At 48.9% G+C, this 23236-nt stretch overlaps 1 protein-coding gene across 1 annotated transcript in view; it reads right to left on the reverse strand.

Annotated features, from left to right (window-relative positions):
- Nucleotides 1–23236, reverse strand: part of PDZD2 (PDZ domain containing 2) — a 1063478-nt gene that overhangs the window by 103089 nt on the left and 937153 nt on the right. The gene's annotated exons all lie outside the window — the stretch shown is intronic.

The following is a 23236-nucleotide window of genomic DNA, read 5'->3' on the forward strand; positions in this document are numbered from 1 at the left end:
AGCAGTACAAGGGAATTGGGCACACTTACAGTGAGAACATTCAGCAAGATTCATAAAGGTCATAGAAATCATAAAAGAAACAACAGTGTAACAACGATCCGATAAAAGAGAATAAAGCGCAGGTGCTTAAAATCTGTAGTAAAAGATTGTGTCTATTAACAATGCTGTCAGAAACATGTCATACATCAACTGCGGATACTACGGTTACATACGTGCCAGGTAGCATGCAAAAATGTTGCCACTGCAATAACAATCCCTTCCCTCGTGTTAGTGCGTAACATACGCAGTACAATCGCATATTGACTGAATCCAAGGAGCTTGCACACAGGTTAAAGCCATTTTTAACGGGGTCGAACATAGGCAGGGCCGAAAAAGGCAAAATGATGTAGAGTTTCATCAACTAAGGGCAGGAGGAGGTACACCTAGTGGAGCTAGAGTATTTCTCATCCCATTTAGCACAAAAACCATTCACAGGCCGGACCCCCTACCTCCGTTTTAAGTAAAGTTAAACTAATTCCCTCCTCCTCAGACCCTGCCAGGAAGTTCTTTAGTCTTTGTAAATTTGTCACATATGTTTATATTTTTGATGTACATCCTGTGCTTGCTCTGTTTGAAATTGTTTTCCTTTTGCCTGCGTTGTTTTGATTCTATGGCCTGCTATTGTTCGCCTGGAAGTTCTTTAGTCATTGTAAAATGTGTCATATTTATTCTTACTTTTGCTTGTACACTCTCTTCAGGCCATTTTTGTTTGTTCTATTCCTGCAACAGTTCTCTCATGTAATGTAACTGGTTCTATTGTACAGTGCTCTGACACCTTCGGGTAAAGTCCGCGCTTTATAAAAATGCATTAAACAAATAAAAATAAAGTTGCAGGGCGATGCACCCAGGGACGTGTCAAAGAGTGATTCATATGCAGGAGTAATTCTGAAGTCTAATAACAAATCTGCCTTTACACGCTTCAGTTCTCGGAACCGCAAATGCTCCTTTAAACGCTCTTTAACCAGGGAGTGAAGGACTAACTTCGCTGCATTCTGGGTATCCTAGAGAAAGATGACAAGCCGCGGTCGACCTCATAAAGCATGGACTTAATATATGCAAACCAAGGGATTCCCTCGCCGCCTGGAGACCTGAGGAGCACCTTTAACCGCCTGCTGCGGCCGGAATTCCCCCGCTGTGCTAGAGAATGGGGATTTGGGGGGGGGGGCAGCCGACCAGCGGGAGGCTTGTCCCACCCGGGGAAATTTGGGGCAGTAGGGGGGGGAGGGGATAGGAGCACTGTGGGCTCCCGTAGTTGGGCTGTTTGGGCTGGTTGGGCTCTTTTTGGGCTCCTTTGGGGCTCCTTTGGGCGGTCTGGGATAAAACCGGACATTTTGTGTGTTTGCCCACCATTTGTGGTGCAGTGACACGGCAACCGGGGTGGCAGCTTGCAAATTTTGTATTTCGGCCTGTGGCGTGCGTGGTGTGGGCGTGGACGGCGGTGGTCAGGCGGCGTGGTCAGCGCTGGTTTACGTGGCAAGGCGGTTTCCTTACAGTTTGCGGTGAGGCGGTGTCGGGCGATATGGCGGCTATGCAGGATCCCAGGGTGGTTGAGGCGTTGAGGCTCCTAAGCGAGGCGGGGCGCTTGGACATCGTCTGGCCCGAAGTGCAGGTAAGGCCGCCGCGGCGCGCTGTCAACGGCGCCGCGGCAGCTGTGTGGGCTTGTGAGCCGCCGCGGTCGCGACCGGCTCAGAGAGGCGGTAGGGGGGGGCGGGGGAGTGAGGGGCGGAGGGCAACACGTGGCGGCGGCGCTGCCGAAGACAGCGCGGAGAGGTGCGGCGAGGGCGGGCAGGCGTGGGAGAAAGAAGGAGCTGGCGTTCATGGAGGGGAGGGAAGGGGGGAGTGCGGGGGCGGAGGGTGAGCAGGCGGCCCCGGTTCATGAGGCAGTGGTGGGGGAGGGGGGGAGGGGGAGAGGCCCCTGAGGTGCAGGCAATGTCGGTGGATGTGGAGGCAGGGAGGGGGGTGGGGGAGACAGGGGCGGGGGGCCCTGAGGTGCCCGGGGGGGGGGTGAGTCCAGGGGGGGCGGCGGGGGTGACGCGGGTGGACCAGGGGGGGTCCCGGGCTGGGAGGAGTGGGGAAGAGGGGGGGTGGCCTCCCCTTTGTTGATTGAGGAGTCAGACGTAGAGGAGATGGGGGGGAGGGGCGGACACGGAGCTGGAGATGGGCTCCTCGGGGTCGGAGGAAGGTGGGGGCATGGTGGGCCCGAGCAGGCCATCTTCCCCGGGGCAGGGGCTGCAAGGGAGGGGGGGTGTGGGGGCTATGCCGAGGGGGGGTGGCGCGACGGGCGGGAGCGGGAGAGGTGGGGGGGAAGCGGAGGTGCGGTGGGGTGAGTCGGGTGGGCCGGGGTGGTGTGGGGGTGATGGGGGGCGTGGCGAGACAGGGGGGTGGCGGTTTTGCGGCGGCGGGGGCATGGGAGGGGAGGCACGGGGGGTGCGGGGCCCAGCTGGGGGTCTGGAGGGTGGGGTGGACAGGGGGGCTGGGACGGGGATGGTGGGTGGGGTTTGGGGGCGGTCCCCTCGCGGCGCGGCAGCCACTCAGCGGGGTGGGGGCGAGCGGCGACGTGGGGCTGGGGGAGTGGGGGGGGTTGGGGGTGGGGGGCGACGGTGGGTTTTTTCACCCCGGTATGCTGGACTCCACCTTTTTTCCCTGGCAGGAACTGTTTGCGAGGCGCTCGGGTGAGCAGCATGCGGCTCCATTCCACCGAGAGGATGGGCCGGCTCTGTCTGGTGCGGGCGGCCGAGCTCCAGCGAGGGACCTGGCTAATGAGGGCGGCGACTGGAGGCGGGAGTCGTCTCCGCAAGCCCCTCCCCGAAGGGTTTATACGGCCGCCGGGGACAGGGGAATGAGGATGGATGCGCATGTTTCTGACTTTGATGCGTGTGTTGTGGACAGGCGTGGATTTGGGTGCCTTGATGCGGGTGTGTCGGGAGAGAGCGGGTTTGAGCCGGCTGGACTCCCCAGGGGGGGGGCGGGTTTGTGTGGAGGCGGATGGAGAGTCCGCGGAGGAAGGGGAGCTTCGGGAGGAGGGGGGGTCGAGTAATGTTGTTGGCAGTATATTACAGGTTCCGGTGCGGCGTGAAGTGCCTAGAGTGACGGCCCCCTCAGCTCCTCTGGTTAGGCGGCGGGATCCGGCAAGGACGCCGACCTTGACGCCAGGTATGACGGGAGACGGTGCGGGGAGTGGCAAGCAGCGCTGTGTGCAGGTCAGTAGGGACGGGGGGCGAAGGTGAGGACGGCTGGCGGCTGGTGCGGGGAAGGTACGTGCAGGACGCGGGAGTGGGCACGGACAGCGCGGCGGCCGGTGAGGCAGGCGTGCGGGGCGAGTCGACGACGATCGGCGGGAAGGACACAACCGGTGGGGGGAAGGAGAGTTGTGTGGTGCCGGTGCGTAAGTTGCCGTACATGGGACTGACGAAGCCGCTCGGGGCGCACCTGTCGTTGGCGACGAAAGAAAAGATTTGGAAGGGGGAGTACATTGACATATTGAAGCTGCTCCACAGGGAGTTGACGTCTAAGGAAGGGTCGAAGGAGGAAGAGCAGGAATTAGCTAGGCGCCCGAAGGTGGCGCTGACGCTGGACAACTGGTCGGCGGCTTTCTTCATATACGCGAGTGTGTATTGCGAGAAGTTTCCGGACCGGTCCGTGGCGCTTTTCAAATACATGGATGTGGTGCGGAGAGCGCAGGTGACATACGGCGGGTTTGCGTGGTCGCACTATGATAAGGAGTTCCGGGCGCGCATGGCGGCTGACCCGGAGGCGCTTTGGGGGGAGCTGGATGCGGACTTGTACCAGCAGACGATGGGCGGGGCCAAGTTCGGCCGCACCATTTACACGGCCAGCGGTTTGCCGTTCGAGTCGCCCCCCTTTGCCGCTCGCCCCACCCGTGGGGGGGTGGGGCAGGGGGAGTCCTCCGGCCAGGCCACGATCGGGGCCTGTTGGGACTTCAATAGAGGAGCGTGCGGGCGGGCGGCATGCCGTTTTCGGCATGAGTGCTCAAAATGCGGACGCCGGCACCCGGCGATGCGTTGCTGGGGGCTCGGGGGCCCACCGGGCCAGCAGCCCGCGCAAGGAGGTCCATCAATCGGGGGTGGGCAGGGTGGCGGGAGGGGAGGGGGCAGAGGGGGAGCCGGAGCTTTGGGAAAAGGCTCGTACGCCGGTTAGGGTGGAGCGGATGGAGCCCTGGTTGGCGGCATATCCGCAAGCGGAGGATGCGGAGGTGTTGCGTCGAGGTTTTCGGGAGGGGTTTCGGCTGGGCTATGAGGGCCCTCGGATTGCTCGCTGGGCGGACAACCTGAAGTCGGTGAACGCGCACAAAGGTATTGTGAGGGGAAAATTGTTCAAGGAGGTCAAGGAAGGGAGGATGGCGGGCCCGTTCACGGAGCCGCCGATGCCTGGCTTGATCATCTCCCCCATTGGGAAGGGCAGTTCCGGCTGATACAACATCTGTCTTGGCCGGAGGGGGAGTCGGTTAATGCCTACATCTCGGCGAATTTGGCGTCGGTGACCTACTCGTCGGTGGACGTGGCGTGGAGGCTCGTTACGGCGGCGGAGAGGGGCGCTCTGATGGCAAAGTGCGACGTCAAGTCGGCGTTCCGGCTCCTTCCGGTCCACCCGGCGGATCACCAGTTGCTGGGGATTCAGTTTGAGGGACTCATATTCGTGGACAAGGCACTGCCGATGGGGTGTTCCATTTCGTGCTCGCTATTTGAGCGTTTCAGTTCTTTCCTGCAGTGGGTTTTTTCCAGGCGCACAGGCTCGGAGTCAGTGACGCACTACCTGGATGACTTTTTCCTGGTGGGGCGGCCCGGTGCGGCGGACTGCCAGCGGCAGCTGGACGGGTTGGCCAGGTTGATGGGGGATTTTGGTGTTCCCCTGGCGCCAGAGAAGACGTACGGTCCCACTACAGTGTTGTCCTTTCTCGGTATTGAGCTCGACTCGGTTTCCATGGAAGCACGCCTACCGGACGATAAGAAGTCGGCGATGTTGGTGTTGGTGGACGGAATGCTCGCAAAACGGAAGGTGACGGTGCGGGAGGTACAGGTGCTGTTGGGGCATTTGAACTTTGCTTGTCGCGTGGTGCGGGCGGGGCGAACGTTCTAACGACGTTTGGGGTTGGCGCTGTCCGGCTTGTCATTGCCTCATCACCATGTGCGCCTGTCGGTGGGGATGAAGGAGGATGTGTGCATGTGGCGGGCTTTCTTGGAACGGTTCAACGGAGTGCCTATGGCGCCGGCGGAGGATTGGGAGTGGGACGTCACCATGTACTCTGATGCGGCGGGCTTTGGCGGTTTCGGTCTGTACTGGGATGGGAAATGCTGCGCGGAACAGTGGCCGGCGCAGTGGCAGGCAGGTGGGCGTAGCATTGCGTTTTTGGAATTGTTCCCGTTGGTGGTGGCAGTCACGGTGTGGTCCGGGGAGTTGGCGCACAAGCGCGTGTTGTTTCGGGTGGACAACATGGCGGTCGTGCAGGTGGTGAATAGGCAGTCGGCAAGGGACCCGAAGGTGCTGAAGTTGATGAGGGTTTTCGTGTTGCGCTGCTTAGAGAATGACATGCTGTTTCAGGCGCGCCACGTCCCAGGAGTGGACAATGACATTGCGGACGCTTTGTCTCGTTCACAGTGGGAGAGGTTCCATGGGCTAGCCACGGCGGCGGAGGAGGCCAGGACGCCGGTTCCGAGGGAGATGTGGTCGGTGGGCGTGCCCGGGTACTTCAGCTGGTGAGGACGTCTGTCGCAGTGTCGACGTGGAAGTCTTACGAGCAATCCTGGGAGGAATTCCTGCGGTCTGGCGCGGTAAGGCAAGGGGACCGGTGGCAGCGCGAGGAGCAGGTGGTCCGGTTCATGTTGGCACTCATGGACAAGGGGTTGTCGCGGGTGACGATTGCGGGCAAATTGTCAGCAGTGGCGTTCATGGGGAAGCTGTGGTGGGGCTACTCTCCGTCGGCGGGGGAGCTTGGGGCCCGGCTGTTGGAAGGGTGGGCGAGGGAGAGGGGTGCAGAGGTGCGTTTGAGGCGGCCTATCACGGGGGCGTTGTTGGAAGGGATCATTGGAGTGCTGCCGTTGGTGTGTAGGGACGGGGGCGAGGCGGTGCGGTTCTCTACCCTGATGTCTTGGCTATTTGTTGGAGCATTTCGGGTGTCGGAGCTGCTGGGCACGAAGGGGGTGCCGGGGGTGGTGTGGGAGGATGTGGAGTTGCGAGCGCGGGAGGTGGCGGTGCGGCTGCGTCGCTCAAAAACGGACCAGAAAGGGGTGAGAACTTGGGTGGTGTTGGGGCCCGGCGAACGGGAGGGTGTGTGTCCCGCGGCATGGGGGAAGAAGTTGTTGGCGATCCGGCGAGAGAAGGAGGGGGAGGTTTTTGGTCGGTGTGGGGGAGACAGAGTGATGGCGGCGCAGGCGTTGTGGGTTCTTCGGCGTTCCCTGCGGGATTTGGGTGAGGACTCCGGGCGTTCGGGAAGCATTCTTTCCGGATCGGGGCGGCGACGGAGGCGGCGCGTAGAGGGTGGGGGAAGGAGGAGATACAGAAGCTGGGTAGGTGGAAGTCGGATTGTTACTGAACGTACGTCAGACTGCGGTGGTGGAGGGGGTGTAAGGCTGTGATTTCCGGTTTTTAATATGTGTCTCTTTTCAGGTGCTGTGGCGGGGCCGGAGGTGGCGGTTTTGAATGTGTTTATTGTGGGACACTCATTTGTCGAGAGGGCAGAACAGGCGGAGTGGGAACGTCATCGTGCTCTCAATTTGGGATTGGATTCAGGACTGTATCGTTGTCATTGGAGGGGCAAAGGGGGTAGGCGTTGGCATGAGTTGTTGCCTTTGCTGAATACGGTGGTGAAGGGAGGTGTGTGCCCGGATGTAGTGGTGATCCATCTGGGTGAGAACGACTTGGTGCAGTGCAAGGGGCTGGCATTGGTAAAACAAATGAAGAGGGACCTGAGGGAAATCAAACGGCAATGGGCGGGCTGTCATGTTATCTGGTCCGAGTTTATCCCCAGGCGAGTGTGGAGGGGAGCTGAGCGCCCAGGAGCTATAGACAGGGCCCGGAGGAAGATTAACCAGGAGATGAGGGATTTCTGTGCCAAAGAAGGGGTGGGGAGAATGGAGCATCCGGAGTTATGCTATGGAGCGGTGTACTTTTTCAGGGACGATGGGGTACACCTTTCAAGGTATGGAATGGAACTGTACATCGTGCAGTTGAAGGAGGCGCTGGATCGGGCTTTAGGGGTGCTCAGATATCCCAAGAGGCAGGGGCCCTAGAGGGGGGGTCGAAAGTCGTAAACAACTTCCGAGTGGCGTTTTCCTAAGAAGAAAGGGGGATATTCGCAGGAGGCCTGGGGGTTGTATGGGCAACTGGGGGGCTGAGGTCAATAAGGTCCTGAGGTCATTGCAGTCGGGGGGTAGGGGGTAGGTTGCTGAGCGGATGTGGATATGTTGTTGCAATGTTGGGGATATGTTTAGGGGTGGGGGGGGCTGTCAGGCAGTTGCTATTTAGCGAGCATTAGTTTTGTTCGGCACAGGCCAGGTGAGTGTTGTTTAGGTGCACCTGATTCCAATAAAGCGGCCTTTATCACAATATTTTGGTGTCTGTGTCAGTGCTTCCCCCCCCCACCTACTGGTGTGCCCCAATGGGGATTTGGGGGAGGGGGGCAGCCGACCAGCGGGAGGCTTGTCCCACCCGGGGAAATTTGGGGCAGTGGGGGGGGATAGGAGCACTGTGGGCTCCCGTAGTTGGGCTGTTTGGGCTGGTTGGGCTGGTTGGGCTCTTTTTGGGCTCCTTTGGGCGGTCTGGGATAAAACCGGACATTTTGTGTGTTTGCCCACCATTTGTGGTGCAGTGACACGGCAACCGGGGTGGCAGCTTGCGAATTTTGTCCCTCCCTCCCTCCCTGTTGCACGGTGGCTTGGTGGGGGGGGGTTTGTTTCCACTGTGGGGCCAAGGGGGAGTCTTGGGTTTGCGAGGGGCATTGTTGGTTGATGGTGCACCAGGATGTTAGGGTGTTGAGTTGTGTTGTCGCTGGAACAGGTGCTGTTTTGGGTGGCGTTTTCCTAAGAAGAAAGGGGGATATTCGCTGGAGGCCTGGGGGTTGTATGGGCAACTGGGGGGCTGAGGTCAATAAGGTCCTGAGGTCATTGCAGTCGGGGGGTAGGAGGGTAGGTTGCTGAGCGGATGTGAATATGTTGTTGCAATGTTGGGGATGCGTTTAGGGGTGGGGGTGGGGGCGGGCTGTCAGGCAGTTGCTATTTAGCGAGCATTAGTTTTGTTCTGCACAGGCCAGGTGGGTGTTGTTTAGGTGCACCTGATTCCAATAAAGCGGCCTTTATCACACTATTTTGGTGTCTGTGTCAGTGCTTCCCCCCCCCACCTACTGGTGTGCCCCAATTCGACGCGTGCGCGGTTCGGACGGCCTCTGCAGACGCCCACTGTGACGTCAGACGGCTGGGGGCAGTCCGACGCACGGAAGCGGTTAACATTGTCTTAAATGATTCCAGCTTATCTGTTTTTTGAAAATATCTTTATTGACAACAGAAAGCCACCGATACAAGGCATAATACAATGCTCATTTTTATCGTGTTTCGCTTGCGGTGTCCAAGACAGTATGTAACCAACATTTCAATTTTCCGTTTCATGTGAAATAGTATAACTCTTGAACTCCCTCCTCCCTCCCCTCCCCAGCACGTATTTGTTGCACATATTATGCCTAAATACTGGTATTGTCTCCAACATATTTCACATTAAATGTCTATCTGGACACTCGGTCTCCTACTTTGTCATACAATCATTCAGTGTACAAGGCAGTAAAGGTCTGCATCTTGACCCAGGGGAATGCCCTCCTGACCACAGTATTTTTCCAGCTTATCTGTTGTCCAGGGACTATGGCAATACATGATGGGTTAGGGCTTCACACTAAGGTTGATCGAATACATACCAAAGTCCATGAGTTGGAGACTCCTAAAAAAAAAACGATTTTCTGCCTCGGAGAGGTCATCGACCCTCACGTGACCGCAAAGCTTTGCACCATACATTACTGAACTTTTTGCTTTTAAGTTGTAAATCTCCACTGCTGGAGCAAGGGTCATGCCTGGGCTTTCTTGCACATGATTCTTGCTGTTGTTTCAGTGATCTCTTACCAATGTGCGTGGTCCAACTCAGCTTGTGCATTAAGCAGACTCACAGGTACACCAATTCCTGGATTTTCTCTAAGGACATACCTTGCACCAAAATATTCGCCCTCCCTGATGTATAGGGCTTGTGATTTTTTTTATATAAAGTTCAATGCATTAATGGGTTGTTATAGACATTGGACATTTGCATTGGTCACCCCCCCCTATGATCGCCGGCCAGAAGATATTGTCACTATCTTTTGCCGATGATAGCCTACTTGTCTCTAAAACCCTATGGGGCGGCTGGACCTTTTGAACTGATTTTCACATTCTTGGAGGGAATTTGGGTTGGAAATAAATGTAACAAAAACTACATTTATGACAGCCAACCCATTAGGTGGTTGGGTGATATATATCTGGAGCACGTGAAACAATTTTATTATTTAGGAGCCAGCCAGCAATACTCTTTCATGGTCCGAACAAATAACTAAGAGCCAGGCAATACTACAGCATGTGGGGGTACTCTGCACTCACTACTCACTACTCTACTCACTACTCACTACTCTACTCACTACTCTACTCACTACTCACTACTCTACTCACTACTCTACTCACTACTCTACTCACTACTCTACTCACTACTCTACTCACTACTCTACTCACTACTCTGCACTCACTACTCACCTCACTACTCACTACTCTATTCACTACTCTACTCACTACTCTACTCACTACTCTACTCACTACTCTACTCACTACTCTACTCACTACTCTGCACTCACTACTCACTACTCTGCACTCACTACTCTGCACTCACTACTCACTACTCACTACTCTACTCACTACTCTACTCACTACTCACTACTCTACTCACTACTCTACTCACTACTCACTACTCTGCACTCACTACTCTACTCACTACTCACTACTCTCCACTCACTACTCTACTCACTACTCACTACTTTCTACTCACTACTCTACTCACTACTCTACTCACTACTCACTTCTCTACTCACTACTCTGCACTCACTACTTTACTCACTACTCTACTCACCTCACTACTCTACTCACTACTCTATTCACTACTCACTACTCTACTCACTACTCTGCACTTACTACTCACTACTCTATTCACTACTCACTACTCACTACTCTACTCACTACTCTACTCACTACTCTACTCACTACTCACTACTCTACTCACTACTCACTACTCTACTCACTACTCTACTCACTACTCACTACTCTGCACTCACTACTCTCCACTCACTACTCTACTCACTACTCTACTCACTACTCACTTCTCTACTCACTACTCTGCACTCACTACTTTACTCACTACTCTACTCACTACTCTACTCACTACTTTCTACTCACTACTTTACTCACTACTCTACTCACTACTCACTTCTCTACTCACTACTCTGCACTCACTACTTTACTCACTACTCTACTCTACTCACCTCACTACTCTACTCACTACTCTATTCACTACTCACTACTCTACTCACTACTCTGCACTTACTACTCACTACTCTATTCACTACTCACTACTCACTACTCACTACTCTACTCACTACTCTACTCACTACTCTACTCACTACTCACTACTCTACTCACTACTCTACTCACTACTCACTACTCTGCACTCACTACTCACTACTCTACTCACTACTCTACTCACTACTCACTACTCTACTCACTACTCTACTCACTACTCACTTCTCTACTCACTACTCTGCACTCACTACTCTGCACTCACTACTTTACTCACTACTCTACTCACCTCACTACTCACCTCACTACTCTACTCACTACTCTACTCACTACTCTACTCACTACTCTACTCACTACTCTACTCACTACTCACTTCTCTACTCACTACTCACTTCTCTACTCACTACTCTGCACTCACTACTTTACTCACTACTCTACTCTACTCACCTCACTACTCTACTCACTACTCTATTCACTACTCACTACTCTACTCACTACTCTGCACTTACTACTCACTACTCTATTCACTACTCACTACTCTACTCACTACTCTACTCACTACTCTACTCACTACTCACTACTCTGCACTCACTACTCACTACTCTACTCACTACTCACTACTCTCCACTCACTACTCTACTCACTACTCTACTCACTACTCACTTCTCTACTCACTACTCTGCACTCACTACTTTACTCACTACTCTACTAATAATAATAATAATAATAAGAGATTTATAAAGCGCCTGGCTGCACAACTGTGTATCCCCGCGCTAATTGCCTACAAGACTCACCGAGAAAAGACAAGGGACGGTCAGAAAAGACAGTTATTAAGGAAACAGGTAAGTTTTAAGTTTAGCTCTAAAAAGCGTTTCTGAGGGTTCCATTCTTAGATGGGTAGGCAAAGCATTCCAATGTTTTACTCCAAGGTAGCGAAAAGAGCGGCCACCTATTTTCGCTTTATGGACACCTCACTACTCTACTCACTACTCTACTCACTACTCTACTCACTACTCTACTCACTACTCTACTCACTACTCTGCACTCACTACTTTACTCACTACTCTACTCACCTCACTACTCTACTCACTTCTCTACTCACTACTCTGCACTCACTACTTTACTCACTACTCTACTCACCTCACTACTCTACTCACTACTCTATTCACTACTCACTACTCTACTCACTACTCTGCACTTACTACTCACTACTCTACTCACTACTCTACTCACTACTCTATTCACTATTCTACTCACTACTCTGCACTCACTACTCACTACTCTACTCACTACTCTCCACTCACTACTCTACTCACTACTCTCCACTCACTACTCTACTCACTACTCACTACTCTACTCACTACTTTCTACTCACTACTCTACTCACTACTCTACTCACTACTCTACTCACTACTCTACTCACTACTCTACTCACTACTCACTTCTCTACTCACTACTTTACTCACTACTCTACTCACCTCACTACTCTACTCACTACTCTACTCACTACTCTACTCACTACTCTACTCACTACTCTGCACTTACTACTCACTACTCTATTCACTACTCACTACTCTACTCACTACTCTACTCACTACTCTACTCACTACTCACTACTCTACTCACTACTCTACTCACTACTCAACTCACTACTCTGCTCACTACTCTGCTCACTACTCACTACTCTGCTCACTACTCTGCTCACTACTCTACTCACTACTCACTACTCAACTCACTACTCTACTCACTACTCTACTCACTACTCTACTCACTACTCTGTTCACTACTCTGTTCACTACTCTGTTCACTACTCTGCTCACTACTCTGCTCACTACTCTGCTCACTACTCTGCTCACTACTCTGCTCACTACTCTGCTCACTACTCAGTACTCTACTCACTACTCTACTCACTACTCTACTCACTACTCACTCACTACTCACTACTCTCTACTCTCTACTCACTACTCTACTCACTACTCTACTCACTACTCTACTCACTACTCTACTCACTACTCTACTCACTACTCTGCACAAGGCAGCATCTCACTTTGCCCACAAACATGTATGGTGTGACAAAGCAGTGAACTGGTACATTGCCAAGCAACAATTCATTCAAAGGTGGCAAGTGGAGGATGCTACTACTCCTGCTTTCTCGTCCCCCCCTTCCTTCCCTCCCTCCTACTCTTTACACCTTCCTTCCTTCCTTACTGCTCACGCCCAGCCATCCGGAGCCCCCTTAACAGCCCCCCCACCCATCCGTCACCTCGCTGCAGTATTGACAGGCAGGGAGGTGGGCTGAATGAATCACGCAGATGGAGACACCAGAAGAAGACGCTTGCTCCCTGCCTCAGAGAGTCTGCAGCCTACCCTTGCTATCGGGCCACCAAACTTCGAGAGACAGCCCCCTCCCTCCCTGAGAGACTGCAGCACCGTACCGGCGGTTGCTGGAGGAATGGAGTGAATATTTAGATGAATGAGCTGCCGTTACAGGAGCCCGCGCTAAGGTAAGGTGCTGGTCGTTCCAGTGTTTGTCCTACGGTTGAGCAGGTATCTGCTGAGACTCAGATGCAGGGCAGCGCATGCGGATTGGGGCATTTATGTGGGGCAGAGTCGGAACAGGCAGCAGGGGAGGGGATACCATTGGCACGTGTTCAGTTTTGCCTAATGTTCTGGTCAGTGATTTGAGGTGCCGCGCATTTTCTGCTTTAAAGCACTTCATTAGAAGGCAGTCGTCATGCGTGTGCCTGCTACTGCACAATGACGTTTATTAAATGCAACTAATCACAGAGCCATTGTGCTCCTGTGTGTGCCCGATCCGTGCCGCAGTTTACACCGGTGCTGTTGTTTGTCACGGTGAGGGTGCCCTTAGTTTAATTGTGCAGTGTGTGCTACATTACAGTGATATAGTTTGCAGATTACTTTCTGTCTACACCCCTGCTGAAGATGCTGCATGCTCTCACACAATGCATCAGCCCGACTCAGAAACATCTGGGGGCATGGCGAGAATGTGCCGGAGTCTGAGCCTCTGCAAGTGGTGCCACCCGTGTCCTGACCTCGCCCTCGACACATGCAGACAGCGTGCACACGCATGACGCCCCGAGACAGGCTTTGAGAACACAGGTCACAGCACTCGCATGTGATGGTGACACCACCTCAAAAGCGGGGCACCGATTAATAAAAAAAGGCCCCATTACATAAATAAATTTCCCCCGCGCGCCCGACAAACGCACTGCTCGATGGTGAACGCGCGCACATCATCTGGAATGCATTACACGGCCACCCTGACAGCTCCTAATTAAGATTAATGCACTGCCGAGCACGTAACCGCTGAGAAAATGCCCAAAATGGAGCCCGACAATTACATCTGCCCAATCGCATCACGACTACTAAAAATACATCACCGCGAGGACCAATCACCATTCAGGTAATAAAAAAAAACTCGCGCACTACGGAATGTGTCTTTCCCGAGGCCCTAAAGACTCTTTTTTTTTTTTTTCTGTTACATTAGGATCTCGGAGTTCCGCCCGAGCCCTAAAAAAGGAATTGAGTCCCCCTTGTAAGGTGCTGAATTATGGGGTGCAAACAGCATAGGTGACAGTGAAATCCTTGAGAACAATTATATGAGGATCACAACGTGCCCTTACCCCCTATTCGCTTAGATCTTAGTCTGAAAATATATATCATGTGGCTGCATTTAGGTCTCCGGGTTAGATTATGGACCAATGCTTCTCCTATTTCTCTATGACAATCAGCTGCTGAGATGAAATGAATCAATTAATGAAATTTGTACTTGTAAAGCACACTTATACCCCAACTGGGGTGTCCTGGCGCTGTACGCATACCGCTGTGGAACCCTTCCTGGCTTTTCCCTGTGAAATGTCCACTCCTGGGCACCCCCAAGGTGAAGCCAGGCATCCCAGCGCTGTTGGGGCTGTTGTGGAGATTAAGCAAGCTATTGCCCAGAGTTGCAGAGTACCCATGATTAGAATAGGCACCGAGGTGAGAATGATCAGGTCCGAGGAAATTGAGCCCAAGACCCCGCCGAGGTGGGAATTGAACCCTGGTCCCGGGCCAGACCTCTGCATCAGGGTCTGCCGCTCTAACCATTGAGCCACACGTCTCCACGTCTCCTAGCCTCAGACCTGAAAGCAATAAAAACTTGGGTTTAAACGTGTCAAGAAATGGTTATACAGTCTGAGGTTACCTGAACTATGGACTAACCCTGCAGCTATGTCGAAAAAAGTCCTTTATTAGTTTAAAGATGTACTGGGACTATATTAACAACGGGGGTTAGGTCACTCCCGTGTTGGTGAGCTAACAAGTAGATTTCTGGGCTTCAAAGAGACTAATCGGTGAAGCCTTTCTTAATTGTATAGAACCACCTGAGGCAAGATCTCTGAATTTGAATTCAGATACAGCATTCTTCCTCTGAATGAGACACGGAGCAGATGTGTGGGAAGTATGTTTCCCAAATTGTCCCTTTTGTTCAGGTAAACTTGAATCCTTGGACCATTTTTTGTATACAGCCACCAGGAGAGTTTGGTTGTTTTCGATTTGTTGTATCCTATCCGTGAAGCACATAAAGGGGGCTGTCAGAATTTTAAAGGGCGATACTACATCTTAGTTAGTGTTAAATGTCTCAAGATATGAGTTATATACCAAGTGGATGAGAAGTAAAAATAACAGTATATCAGGGACATAAGATGGCACTTGGATACATATTTCATAACACTGTTGCTTAGTACATAATGAAATTAGAATCCATAGAGCGTATTTTAGACACAGGGTTGTATTATTTAAGCACTTGCACTTTATAGAATTATATTGCTAATGAAGCAGGCTGAGCGGTTGATAAGTTCCAGAAGTATATATTTATTTATTGTACCTGAGTGGCATCAATGCGGGACACTTTATAATTTTTCTCTGTTTTTCCTTTTGACAAGCTTGAACATTTCATAAGCCCTGTGATGATTATTAATTGTTCTTATGGAACAAGATGTATGATGTGTGTTTTACACTTCTTTTTAAAGTTTTTGTTGTTCTTATACATCTCACTGCTTTTAAGGACTATACTTTTATCGTTTTTAATCAAATCTGAATAAAGATTTACTTACTTACTTATTAAATTCAAGACCCCGGGCGCTGCATAAGCTTAGGAAGCCATCAACTAACACCTGCAGACCACCCAAAGTTTTAGAAATTAGGAGCGTGTCGTTTGCGAAAAGCAGCGTAGAGATTTTATATGGGCCCAATTTAGGAGCATCATTGCCAGGGAAATGAAGAGCCTTTACTAGGTCACTAATGTAAAGTGTGAACAGCGGTGGTTCCACCACGCATCTCTGGCGGACAACTGTCTTAATCTTAAAGAGGGTCTGTGAGCTCTCCTTTGTTCCTATATCCAACACAGGCAGTATTGGAAGCTTGCAGACTAATTAAAAGAGATAAAAGATTAGCAGGGACACCCATCTGCTTCATAACATCCCACAACTTAGATCTAGTGATCAAGTCAACAGCTATCTTAAGTCAACAAAGACCACATATAACTGCCAATTGTCTAGCGTCACTGTTTTCCAGTATATACTGCAGAAACAAAAATTCGGTCAACAGTGTTAACTCTATTCCTTAAGCCCTCCTGTATTTCTGAAAGGATGGTATTCTCCTGAATCCACTCCATCCGTTCCCCTAGAATAAGATTGGAGGGACATTTCTGGGATACATCAATAAGACTGATGGGCCTGTAATTCCCAGAGTCATCTTTGCTGCCTTTCTTTAATATAGGAACAATCTCAGCGGTCTGCCGAGAACCCAGAATTAGCCACCTTCCAGGATGGAACGAAAAAGCAGATAAAAGTTGGAGGCCCCAATATGAGGTTCAGATTGAAACAAGTCCCCAGGGATGAAAATCGGGCTTTGACCTTTGTGAAGAGGAATCCACTTTATGGTCTCCAAGAAATCTTTACATTGGAAAGTCAACGGTGTGACTTCTCTTGCTTAGGGATTAAGTACTTCTTCTGTATCCCTACATACGTGGTTCGGCTTAGCGGCATTAACCTTCAGAAAGTGGTTCAGTTCTCCGGTTGTAAATTATAATAAATTTGTGAAGCAGCATTGCGGCTTCCTTGAGACACTATGCCCCAGAATGATTTACTATCCCCGGCCCTAGCAGCTACTACCAGGTCCTCCCACATCTTACATTCTCATGCGGAGTTGGCCCGCGACAGTGCATCTTTATAGATTTTCCTGGCCGTAGGGACGTCAATTATATTCCCTGCTTTTAACATATGTATAAGGATGGTTCTGCAATGGCTATCAAACCTTGAGCAACCGGAATTTCGTTTGGTAGCCTTATGACCATCCTTACTTAAAAGACCTTGGAGACAGAAAACAATTTTTTAAAGCCAGTACATGGGAATTCTTGCTCCCATTTTAATGCCTGCTTATTATTTGAAAGGGCCAATTCGCCCGTGAGTTTGGGCCAAACCCTTTGAGTGTCAAATTAAGAGCATTATGGTTGTTGCTGTGGCGCTCGACCACCACCATATGTATGAGAAAGCGCCATAACTGTATAGATAGAAACATAATCAATGCAACTCTTTTGCATAAGACGCTTGAAAATATGGGCACCTCTACGATCGGAAATGGACCTACCATTGTAAAAAAGTTCCTTATTTTATTAAAACATTGCACTGTCAATATGACACTTGTTGTGATGATTGTGCAACTTTTAGGAAAAAGTGACATCCTGCTGAATGATGGGTGCCACAGTAGTGAAGTTTTAAAAATATGTACATGAAGAGAGCATGACAATTAGGGTGAACACAGAAAGCAATGGTTGACAACGTCTACCAAAGAAATAACCAAACACAAGGTATAAATGTAAGGTAATGTTAACAAAAAACAGGCTGTACAGTCAAGCCACATTCCACTAAAAGACAGAAATAAATCACCAACATTTGCACAAAAGATGGATGATGAATGTATTTGGTAATTCTCATGCAGATAAGTCCACGTTTATGTTTTTTTAATCACTAAACATTATCGAAAAATCTTACTATTGCTTCTTAATGTACACTTTAGGATAACATGTTATTTGAATTTGTGCAATTTCCCAATTGAGGTGAAAACCTATTCCCAACAAAACAAAAACGTCTGGGGGCAAGAATTATTGTAAGAATTCTTTACTGCTTTGAAAAATACACTCATTTTTAATCCAGTTATACCCTTAAGCATTTTTATAAAGAAAAGTGATTGCTTGCTGGGCTTTTTTGACAAAACTATCATATCTATCAAACACAAAAAAGATAAGAACATTGGTAATTCCTAATTATTTTGTAATTCATGCATAGCATCTGGTTATGATTAGGGAGATTGATGTGGTGACCACCATCTTATTTCCCCCTCCTCAAGGTGTGTTAATAACTGCTTAGGCTTCGACCACAATTTGAGTGTACGACAATCGGGATGTGTACTACTGGCTGATAAGTTTAATATAACACAAAAAGGTTCTAGTCATACCATAAGAATGCTACCCTGACAGTGAGGCTAAGAAAAGAGCTTCAGACTTGGCTAAACAAGGGTTTTCAGCACCTCCTTCGACCTGCAGGTACAGGCACTGAAGCATGCACTTATCTTAAGAACATCTAAAGCTCACCCAAGAAGCACTCCAATAAACATTCAAGTGGTGAATAATTAACGTGCTGTGTTTTGACTACAGACTGCACAGGTCTGGCCTGGGCTGAGACTCTGCCAAGTGGGCAGTGGTTCATCGACGCCACATTCCTCTGAGCTCTGTGCTGAAGCCCTCAACACTTCGGAATGTATCTCTAGTTATCCGAGCATCTATTGCCAGTTACAGCCTTACAGGAAAAGTACAAACAGAAGAAAAAGAAATGAAGATTACATTTAAAAACTGGCAAAGAGTGAAAGTCAGTCCACAGAAAAAATATATATATATATATATATATATATTTTTTTTTTGCGGAGTTTTATATAGCGCGAACTAGAACCGAACCGAATCAGTTATCAGAGCGCTTTACATAGCACCAGTTACGTTACATGAGGACACACACTTTCATTTTTTTAGGCACGGGGAGATTAAGTGATTTGGCCAGAATCACAGGGGGTTTTTGGCGTCGTTACCGAGACTAGAACCCAGATCCTCAGGTCCGAGGTCGAGCGCCTTAGCCGTTAGGCCAACCCCTCTACCCAATATATATATAATGTCAAAAGGTTATTTGAACGGTATACCCATTAACAAATTAGGTGGCTAGTTTTCACAGCGACACATTAATGTCACTCATACCATATGGTGTCATTGCTAACTGCCTCTAAATATTGATAGATCGCAACAGGCCATTAAAAATTGTCCTGCTGCTTAAATGATAAGTGCATACTAATGAAACAATTCCCACTCCACCTATGGGTTAAAAATAGGATATAGCAGATAGGCAAGTGTGACACAATCATTAAACAAATTAAATAACCTAGGGGAATATTAAACTCAAGTAAACCAGGGACGACCAGTTGAGGGCAAGATGACTGCTATATTTTCAAAATATTTACACAAGAAAAGTGTGAATACTAAGACTCTAAATGGAATTTATTTACATAGTCATTGGTTATCCTGATAAAACTCACATGGATCCGGGCAACCAGGACACACACTGGTCGTCCCCTTCAGATAGGGAGATACAAGCAGATCAAGGATAGACCGAGAAACCTAGACCATGATAATGTGATGATCGAAAAAGAGACCAGCTGTGTATATGATATGATAATGATCTTCATCAGGCTCTATTAGGAAGAAGCAAAAAGAACAGATGATGGATGGAATGCTGAACAATGCACACATTCACCCCCAGTCAACAGATCTGGGTTTAATCCATAGTTCTTTTGTACACCAAGCCACCCCAGTTTGGACCCAGCTATATGCAAATCAGTCTTGACCCTGCCTCTCATGGGAACAGTCCAGCCCGAACTGTGAGGACCAAGTCTTTAGAGGAGGTAGGTGAATATATTAGGGACACACAATCACAAGCAGCACTGTCTTCATGGTAATAACATTTGTAGGGATAGGAAGGGAATATGCACACATGACAACAGAACAGTTCATCACCAGCATCCACAAGCTATGTCCGGCCAAAATTACAATTATGCCAGTGTAATCTTGCATAATTAAGCAAATCTCTTATTATGCGAAATTCCCCAAATTACACCATGGGGCAACATTTTACAGCGGGAGCACATGAACAACCAGAATGCGAGCAGCTTTTGTTTACAGCACTTGTTTTGCACTATTTTTCTTTTTGCACGAAATGCGATTTTTGCATCTCGCTTAATTTATATAGAATTTTGAGGCAGGCTGAGGGGCCACTTTCAGATGGAGCAGAGTTGTGTGTAAGATGGTATGTCGGAAGTGACAACCAAAAGACATCCAGGGAGAATAAGTAGGAACTGACAAATGTTGAACATCGTCTTGGTAAACATTTCACCCTATAAACAACCGCCAAAATACCATACGGCTGAAATGCATGTTTTGCATGAACATGTTAAGAATGTATGCTTATCACCCAATACATGCAGGGTTTTGGTCCGTAGGCCAGAAATCAGAAACAGGTATGAAATAAGCCCTTTCTGTAAGTGCACAGCATGTCCTCCTACTAGTGATCTCTAGGAGATGTCAGTCATACCTTGATTAGTCACCTGTGCAGACACCTTTTGTTGAAGTAATGTTCTAGGGAATTAGGGAGCAAAAACTGATATTTTTCTTCGGTTTTATCAGAAAAATGTTCCTGAGAAAATTATGTGTTGTTAAAGTGTTTGACATCACTTGTTTTTTAAATTGGGCTTGTTGTTCGCGTGGGCAAGGACCAGTGAGATGCAGCTGATGAAAGGTACGCTGTCACCAGTGTAAACATGGGAGCGGGGAAACAACCACTAAGTGTAGGAGACATCCTCTTGACGAGGCAAACATTCAACAGCGGAGCAGGGCTCCTCGCCTCTCATGCTCTGTTTGATCTACCTGTGCAGGCAGCACTCATATTCTTGAGCAATTTTCTTTTTTGTTTGATGTAGGAATTGCTTTTGTGCTGCAATCCTCTTCTTTGAGAAAGGAGGGGTTTGAAACACGCTGTCCAGCGAATATAGCTCATCTCTTGATAAATGTGTGGAGTAACAACTCCACACATTTATCAAGAGATGAGCTATATTCGCTGGACAGCGTGTTTCAAACCCCTCACTGGTCCTTGCCCACACCGACAACAAGGCCAATTTAAAAAACAAGTGATCTCAAACACTTTAACAACACATAATTTAGTCAGGAAACATTTGCTGATAAAACCGAACTGATTCAGTTGAAAAAATAAGTTCTAGGATGAAGATACCGTTCAGTAAATCAGATCACCCCGTTTCTCCAATTCCCAATTTCCCAATGACAGTTTTCCTAGGAATGTTTTTAGAAAGATGAGCATCCATTGTATGTCCCTCCATGAAATGGGGGTCTCGCTTGGCAATGCCTCTGTTACATTACATTTGCGGATCTCCACAGGTGACATCAAAATCTCAATAGCGTAATTATCTTATGACAGATAGGCGTAAATTGGTTTAAAAACACCCATTAACCTCACACACATCTTATAATTATCTCAGAAGTTGAGCACAAGCTTACTGGAAACACATTTAATAGCCGTATATATGAAGCACGCATAGTGAAGCACAGATCTCAGAAGCCGGAAGGACTAAAACATGTCTCTACCAAAGCGCTGAGAAGACGAAAGAGATGGGTCAACTGAAAGACACCTACCTACTAATCTCTCAGTAATTATGTAGTGTCAAACAAGTCTCCAGAAACGATATTCTTAAAATAAACTACTAGGCGTTCAAAAAAATCTAATAAAAAGGAAGCCAAGAAAGGGAGACAGAGGGAAACCAAAGAACTGGCCTACCAGCCCTTGCCCTGAAGCACAGAAAGTTTAGGGCGCATAAGCAGGCGTAATCAAGAGGAGAACGATAAATCACAGGGCAATGCAGGCAGTCAGCGACCCATTACTCCGAACTATATGCTGTCTTGGCAGATACAGAATGTGAATGACTCCTGAACAGACTAATGGCTGGAGAGGGATGACCCAAAGCTCTTCCATGCACATATATGTATTTAGTTGATTCACTTTTTAAGCTGTCACATCAGAGGATGTGGGTTGAGGTCAGAGCGGCCGATCCTATAGCTGGGGAACCAGGTTCAAGCATCCTGTGATTCTGGGCAAATTACCTGATCTCCCCAAAAAGGTATGTGTCCCCGGTACTGGTGCTTAAGTAAAGTGCTCTGATGCCTTCGGGTCGAGTTCGCGCTATATAACACTGCAAAAAACAACTAGAAAATAATGTAATGTACACTTCACATAATACTGTGATAAAAATATAACTATGTTGAAAATTACAGTTGGAATCATAATATACAGCCCCTGCTGAGAGGGCCTAACAAGGATTCTCATAGTGCAGATCTTCTAAACCCATATATGTCACAAATTGTAACTAATGCCAACACTCTTGCCTATCACAGTAATCTGTGGCACTGCATATAAGAAAATAACTATGTGCAGGCTTTACCACAGTGCAACAACAATTCACCACTTTGATGCCTGTGGCTTTCAAAGATGATAGATGCAATAAATAAGTCAGGCATACTGCCTTTTATATATCTTCTCAGCATGTTTTGTTACACACGCACACATTCATTATTTTGTTAGGCACTGGGAGATTACGTGATTTGCCCTCAATCACAGGATGTTGAGCGTCCCCGCCGGGATTCAAAGCCAGTTCCCCAGCTTGAATGTCGACCGTTCTAGACATTAGGCCACATGTTGTACTCCCCCAAAAAATTGGTTGAACAGTAAAAAATAAGGAAAGTTGAAGAACCCTAATAGTGGACTTTCATGACATACTATCAGAAGAGGCAAATGCTTGGTAAGTATTAATGACATTTCACTCATTTTGATTCTATTCCAAGGCAGCCAGGACCACCATTATTTGAAAAGAGATAAATGAAAACTTGACCCCTTGAAAGAGATTCCCTCTTAGCCTTCTGCAAATGGGTAGATTTTGTCTCTGTTACTGGTCGCTTTTAACTTGTGGAATTGCTCACAGGGAACTAGCAATTAGCTTTTCTTTTGACACCATGTCTTGGACTGGTTCATGCCAAACAAGTCTTGTAATGGTATAGTAATTATGTGCAAGTAATGCTTGATAGGAGCCGAGATAACTAAGAAATTGTGAGAAAGAGAATTATTAGTTAGGGTGGTTGGTAGTGCACAGCAAGTAATAATGTCACTATGCTATATTAAACCGGAGCTCAACCCACGGTAGGTATGATAGAGAGCTGACAGGCGTACGTAAGAAAATGTGTAAAGCATTTAGAAGCACCAAGGAAGTTAAAGAGTTGAAAACGCACAACAACCCGGCACAGTCCTAGGGGAGAACCAGGCTTGCCACAGTGAAACAATACTTTGGATGTTTTTCACTGCCAGACAGGGCCGGACAGGCCGCAGTGGACACCAGGCATTTCCCCGGTGGGCCGCCAGGGTGGGGGCCCCTGGGGTGCCGTTTTTGCTGCA

The sequence above is a fragment of the Lissotriton helveticus genome, chromosome 2_1 (assembly GCF_964261635.1).
Source record: "Lissotriton helveticus chromosome 2_1, aLisHel1.1, whole genome shotgun sequence".
Classification (NCBI taxonomy): Eukaryota; Metazoa; Chordata; class Amphibia; order Caudata; family Salamandridae; genus Lissotriton; species Lissotriton helveticus.